The sequence below is a fragment of the Castor canadensis genome, unplaced genomic scaffold (assembly GCF_047511655.1).
Source record: "Castor canadensis unplaced genomic scaffold, mCasCan1.hap1v2 HAP1_SCAFFOLD_137, whole genome shotgun sequence".
In the NCBI taxonomy this organism is placed as follows: Eukaryota; Metazoa; Chordata; class Mammalia; order Rodentia; family Castoridae; genus Castor; species Castor canadensis.
The window spans coordinates 75352-82500 of NW_027395361.1; positions in this window are offsets into that span (position 1 = coordinate 75352).

Sequence of the window (7149 nt, forward strand, 5' to 3'; positions counted from 1 at the left end):
AGTTGTTGGCTATCTGCAGTAAGCTACCTAACTGCTGGTTTGAACTACTGCTGGTTTGAACTACTGCTGGTTTGAACTACTGCCTCCGGCCCTCTTTTTATCTTCTTCTTTCTCATTTTTTGGTTTGTTTTTGTGTGCTACTGAGGTTTGAACTCAGGGCCTCCTTCTTGCTAGGCAGCCCTTAATTATTGTATTGAAAGAATCTCATTTCCAAATTGCTGTCCGTGATACACAGCCCGAAATGAAAACAAACTTTTCTTCTATGTGGAAAACAAAGCACTAAGCAGATCCAAAAGCTCTTTTTTCTTTTCTTTTCTTTTTTTTTTTTGGGCTATCCTCCGGTATGGGGATGGAACCCAGGGCCTCGTGAACTGAACGCTAGGCCAGCTGTCCCCAGCCCCAACCCCCCAGCACTGTTTTGTTTATTTATGTCTTTATTCATGTTCTTGTTCATTTCTGTATGTATTTATGTAGCTGCCTATCGGTGCTGGGGTTTGAACTGATGGCCTTGTGCTTGCTAGAGAGGCACTCTGCCACATGAGCCGCAACCCTCCGTTCTGAAGGATTTTTAAAAATTTTCTTCTTTTAAGCATACATCTTAAACAAAACCGAGGAATCCATAAACCGTGATCTAGGGTCAGTTCAGTGTCTCGTCCAGCCAACTCTGCTTTTGCAGGAAGTCCTGAGGTACATAGGTGGGGCTTTTAACAGCTTTCAATGGGTCTCTTTTTGTCTTTGCTGTGACTCGATTTGCAAGACAAAGACGGCTGCCTCTCCGTGCCAGAAGAACTGGTTGGAACCCCCTCCCCCACGCGCTATCACCGGTGTGACCTTTCCGACAGGCCTGGGACTCTCTAAGCAGGCCGTCTGTCACTGAGTGCCATCCGCAGTCCCTTTTCTACTTTGTAAACCAAGTTCTGAGCTCCTTTTCACAAGTGCTCCTCTCTTACAAACCGTGCCTTTTGTTCCAGCCTTTGTCCTTGGGCGGGAAAACCCGCCCGGGAGGAGCCCCTCCCTTGAGCGAGCTCTCGCTTGCTGGCGTCCTAAGCGGTTCTCTCCCGCCATCTCCCGGTGAAATAGGGCAAGGACAGCAGGACGCCCGAGCGTGGGCCCTCTGCTGAGTCTGAGGGCTGTTGTGGGCCTCCGAGGCGGGCCAGGGCTCCCCTTCGTGGCAAAAGACCTAACTCCAGAGAAAATCTCTCACCTGTGAGGAGGAGGGAGGAGGGAGGGAGGGAGGGAGGGAGAAAGGTAAACAGAAAGTTCAGAGAGAGAGGAGAGAGGCAGAGAGAAGATAAGAGGTAGAGGAGAAAGGGAGGTAGAGTCTCTCTCTCTCTCTCTCTCTCTCTCTCTCTCCCTCCCTCTCTCTCTCAACTCTCTCTCTACTTCTGTTTCCGTTTACATTTCTCTCTCTCCCTCCCTCCCTCTCTCTCCCTCCTTTCCTCTCTCTGTCTCTACCTCTCTCTTAACTCTCTCTACCTCTCTCTCCACTTAGTTCTTTCTTAGCTCACTCTGCATTTCTGTCTACTTCTCTAACTCTTTATCTCTCTCTTTGTATTCCTCTCTCTCTCTCTCTCTCTCTCTCTCTCTCTCTCTCCCTCTCTCTGCCTCCCTCCCTCCCTCCCTCCCTCCGTCCTTCTTCCCTCCCTCCTTCCTTTCTCCCTTCCTCCCTTCTTTTCAGCTTTGCTGGGAACCTGAAAGTGTTCTCAAAACATAACTCTGTTTGAATAAAGGAGCTCCCCTCTCACTCCTGGCCGTGCCTGCCAGCCAGGTGACACCTACAGGAGCCTCCTCCCCATTTCCTTTGGTGTATCTGGTGTATCCTCTGTAACTATTTCTTGATGGGTAACGTGATGGGGGTTCCATCTGACATCCTGAAGTCATAACTCTCTCTGATGTTCCTGATGTGAATTTATACCAGCTATGTTCCATAAAACACAAATGCGACACACTGTATATAGCTCAAACTACACCCCATTGTACTTTCAGATGTCACGAGCATTCTGTCTGAATGCATCATGCGTCTAAAATCATAGAGTCAGAGTCGTAGTTATTTTGACACACTACCTTCTTAAATCACGTAGGAAAAAAAAAAAAAGCAGGCATTTGATGTTTAGACCGACAGACCAAACCCTGTGTGGATGCTGGACAAGTGGAGCTTCCCGAGTGCTCTGTGGAGGCCACACACGGCCAATGTATTCCCAACAGCACCCCAGCCGGTGCCAGGGCCCGACTTGATATTCCCGGGCGGGGGCGGGCCGGGCCCCCGGTTCTCATCGTTCCCTGTCAGAGGAGGCTCTCTCGTGTCGTGTCGTGTTCGTGTCACTGTGACCCCCACTGATGCTGTGTGGTGAGGAGCTGAGAGGCGCTGTCCTTTACGTGTATCTGCGCGACGGCGGCGGCGGCGGCGGCGGCGGCGGCGGCGGCGGGGTTCTTTTCTTCTTCCCTGTCAAACAGGGACACAGGGGAGGGAGGGGATGTGAAGTGAGTGACACCGAGGACCCGGGAAGGGACAGGGACACGGGAGGGAGGGGGGGGTGCGATTTTGCAGACGAGGAGAGTGAAGTTGAAACCGCTATCAGATCCTGAACTGCTGGAAACAGCAGCATCCCCGGAGAGTCCTCCTGGGCTTCTGTCTGGACAGGGCGGGACAGATGGACTCTGTGCGTGTGGGGGGGGGGGGCGGGGGGGGCGGGGAAGAAGCGCTGTCTGTACACCTCTGGGTCCGGTTTCCTTTTTGAACTCCTCTCTGGGGTCTCCCAAGGCCCTTGCCGCTTCTCTTTCTCTCGTCGCTGCCCGCCGTGAATTCACAAGCCTCACGAAGGAAGGGGCAGTTTTGACTTCCTCGGGGCTGCCCTGTCAGGGATGGGACGATTTCCAAGGTCCCGGGGCGTCACCTAGCGGACGCTGCGTGGAACGAATGTGGGGTGGGATGAGAAGCCACGGCCGGGATCTGACTCCTGGGAGGTCTCGGGGTGAGTGGGGTGTGGAGTCGGTTGTCAGGCGGACTTTCTGTATGAATCGGTCCCGGCGTCGTGGACCTTGGACTGTCTGTCTGTCATGTCTCGGAGAAAGAGCCGCTCGTTTCGTTTCCCCCCTGTGTTCTCCAGATGGGGCCGTTGGGCTCAAGGAGGTGTCTGTCCCTCGGTCCTCCCGTGGTTTGTTTGGCTTTCGCGGCCGGAGGCCCGCCCGGCCCTCGGAGAGGTTGTTTTTTTTTTGAAACTCAGACAGACATGCTCTCCTCCTCCTCCTCCTCCTCCTCCTCCTCCTCCTCCTCCTCCTCCTGACTGGACTAGCGAATCTGCCTGCTCTGGAGCACACGGTTAAACTTACTAGGCAGGCGCTCCACCCCTTGATCGGCTCCGCCACCCCCACGATCCTGAGGCCCCAAAGATCAACACCTCTCTCCCCGGCCGCCCGCGCGGAGCGCAGCCCGAGACGCGAAGCCGCGGCGGGATCGATCCTGGCGTGTTCTGTGACTCGGGTGCCGGGAAGGACCTGACCTGCCGTCACGGTCTCGGCGGAGTCAGTCCCCTCCCGCCCCCGACTCGGCTGGCTGTCAGGCGGACGGACTTTGTGTGTCAATCGGTCCCGGGGTCGTGGACCTAGCTGGGTCTGTGTGTCTCGGAGCAAGAGCCTCTCGTTTCCTCCCGTTTTTCTACGGGAGGGGCCGATGGGTTCCCTCAGCTGTCCTTCCCGTGGTTTGTTTCGCTTTCGCGGCCGGAGCCCGCCCGGCCCCCGGCACGCCGCTGGCTTTCCTCTTTTCTTTTGTTTTTAGGCGCCCGGGGCTGGCGGCCGAGGGTGGGAGCGAGGGCGGGGAGGATGGCGAGAGCCCAGCGGAGCGCCTCTCCGTGTGATTTTTTTTTTTTTCCACGTCCCCTCCGGGTCTGGGAGTCGGGCGGGCGAGCGATCCCGTGGAAGTGCAAGTGGAGTTGAAGGCGAGCGCCACCTGGCGGCCGCTTTTATATAGCAGGCATCCCTTTGACTTCCGCGGCCGGGCCAAGGGATGACGTGTGGCCGTGGTGAGCCGGGCAGAGTCCCGGCTGCTCCGGGGAGCCGGGCGGCCCTGCGGCCGCGGTGGCGCGGTGGCGCTGCGTCGCCTGTCTGTCGTAGTTTGGACCTGCGGGTTCGCGGGAGGGCAGGCTGTCGCCGCGCTCCCGGGCTCCGCGTCTGCTGGTGCGGCTGGTCCGGGACTTTCCGGAGAGCTCTTCCGCGAGCGGAGGCCTAGCGGACGGAGCGAGCCCGAGCCTTGGGGGCTGGAGTTGGGACGGGGCCGCTCGGCCGCCGGCCGGCCCTGGCTCCTCGGGAGTCACGGACCGGTCCCCGGGTAGGCGGTCGCCCGGCGCAGACGCGGCCTCGCCCGCCCGCGTGCCCTCGCGCGGTCCGTTCGTCGGAGGTGCCTGCCGCGGGTGAGTCCCCCCCCGCCCCCCGCTCCGCGTTCCGCTCACCGGCCGGGGAAGGTGTGCCCGGCCCGCTACGGCTCTCGAGTCGTCGCCGGGGTCCCTTTCTGCCCCCAGAGGGGTCGACCAGCTATCCCTGTGGGCTCCGGTCGTGTCTCTGATGGGGACGTCCTGGACACGGGTGGCCGGGACTCGGTTCCGGGAGGCCGCCGTCACCGGTGGACTCGCCCCGCTTCCGGGCACGCACTTTTAGCTTGGCGACGCGGGCGTTTTGTACCTGCAGGTAAGTGCTGACACGCTGTCCCTCGGTGGTTGTCGCCGAGGGGTGGACGGAGCCGCTCTCCTCGGACGCCCGTCTCTGTGGCTTTTCTGCCGCCCTCCGCGCGCTTCGGGAGCCCGTCGTGCCGGCGCGCAGGCTCTTTGGACGTCCGAGTGCTCCGATCTCGAGGCCGCCTCCGGGTTCCGACATCGACGGCGACCCGGAGGTGTTCGGTGTGGCGGGCGGACGAGGCGCCGGCCGGGGGCCCTCTGCTCCCCGCGCGCTTCCCGCCACGGGCCTCGGTGAGGCGGCGTTTAGGACAACCCGACTTTTCCGTGGACTTTGGCGGGGCCCCGGTGCCCCTTTGCGTGTCAGGCGTTCCCGTGCTGCTGGGTTTGTCCGTCGCTCTCACCCGGGGGGGTTCGGGGAGCGGGCGAGGCTTTTTAAAGTTGGGCTTCTTTCTGGTGGCTGTCCTCGCCTGCCTTTTCCTATCCCGGCCTCTACCGGCTGCTTTTCCTTTTTTTTTTTTTTTTTTTTTTTTTTTTTTTTGGTTATCTGAGCGAGGGGCTGTTTCTGTAAGACCGGCCCTGCCACCGCCCCGGCCTCCCGAGTGCTGGTTCCCCGCGCTTTCTGTGTTTTGTTTTTGTTTTTTTGTTTTGTTTTGTTTGGGGCTCTCTCCCGCATTCGCGTGCTTGGGCCATCCCGAGGCTGCTCACGAGTGCTGGGATACGGCGGGCGTGCGCCACCCGCGCTCGACTCTCCCCCCTTCCCCCTTTTTTGGCCTTTTACGAGGGGGTTGCCTTTTCCCGAGGCGTTTCTTCCTGCTCGGCTGCTGTTTTGGTTTTGTCTCGTGTTTTGAAACTCAGGCTCGCTTTTGTCTTTCCCGACTCGGCGCCCTGCCCTCCCGGGTGGCGGGGTCTGGCCGTTTTCGCCTCCCTTCTCGCGATCGATGTGGTGACGTGGTGCTCTCCCCGGGCCGGGCCTAAGCCGCGCCAGGCGAGGGACGGACATTCACTGCGAATGGGACCGCTCTTCTCGTGCTGCCAGCGGGCCCCTCGCTTCTCCGCCCCACCTGCCGGTGGTGTGCGGAAGGCAGGGGTGCGGTATCCGGCCTGACCTTCGCCTTCCCCGCCCTCTCCTCGTGGTCGGGGACCCAGACGTGCGGGAGAGGGGATCACCCCTCCCGCGCCCTGGTGCCTTGGCGGTGGGTCGGCCCCTCCCCGCGGTGGGGCAGGGGCCCGCGTTTCCCCCGCCGTGCCGCGCGTCCTCCTCGGGCGCGCGAGCCGCGTACCGTGCGTCGTCGGCCCTTCGCGGTGCTCCTGGAGCGCTCCGGGTCGACTCGAGGTGCCCGAGGCTGAGCGGTGGTGCCGTTCCCGTGTCCCCCGGTGTCTCTGCTCCGGTCGCCGCTGTGGCGGGGCTGCCCCGTCCGCGTTGGCGGGCTTCTCGAGGCCATCGGCCAGAGAAAAGGGGGGTCGAGGCGGTGAGAGAGAGGGCGGCGGCGGCGAAGGCCGCCTGCCGCTTCTTGACGGCCGTGTCGCGGGTGCGACTCGGTCCTTGGGGCGGGCGCACGCCCGCGCGCCGCCTCTCCCGGTTGGCCGCGCGCGGGCGTGTCGAGCGATCGTGGCGGGCCGTGGGCCGTTCTGCCGTGCCACCCGGCGGACTGAGCGGAAGATAACGTGAGGTCGCCCCGGCCTCTGACCGCGAGTGCTCGACGTGTGCCCCGTGCTTACCTATACCGCAGACCCCCCCTCGCCTGGCCACTCCCGCGGACGGATCCCGCCTCTGCGGACCGACGGGGGCCGGTGGGCCGGGTTCGGTCCACCCTCAGTGAGCAAAGTTTCTTCTCTAGCGATCCGAGCGGGGCGTGCTTTGCGAAGAGGTGGGGAGGTGCCCGCCTCCCCCCCGCGTCTGCCCGCCCGCCTACGTTCTCGCTGCGCGAAAGTCAGCCGTCCGACGCGTCTGTCCCGATCCGATGCGTGCCCGCGCCTCCCCCCTCCGAGCTGGGGGAGGGTCCCGCGGGGGGGTCCCGGCCGGTGTCCGGCTCTCTCGGGGGCCTGCCCGCGAGCGTGCGCCGAGGTCTCGCTCCGCTGGCGCGTGGTGTGTCCGGTGGGGGGGGTGTGTTGGGGGGGTCGGTGGTGTGGCGGACGTCCCGGTCGGTCCCGCCCCTCCCCTCACCCTCCCGTCGCCGTCGCCGCCGCCGCTGCTGCCGCCGCCGCCGCCGCGAGGGGCTCTCCGCCCGCTCCCGTCCCGTGTCGCCGGCCGTTGGCGCCGACGGCGGTGTGCCGGCGCCGGCGTGGGCCCGGGTGGCCCGTCGCGCCCCTCGCGCCGGGCGCCGCGACGGTGGGTGCCCGTCCCCCGGAGGAAGGGGGCCGTACGCGTGTGGGGTTCTCTCGAGCGAGGCCGCCGAGGCGGTCGTCCTCCCCGGCGTGCGGACGTCGGCGGAGTCGCGCGTGGGAGTCCACGTCGACGGGGCTGGTGGACGCGGGTGTTCTC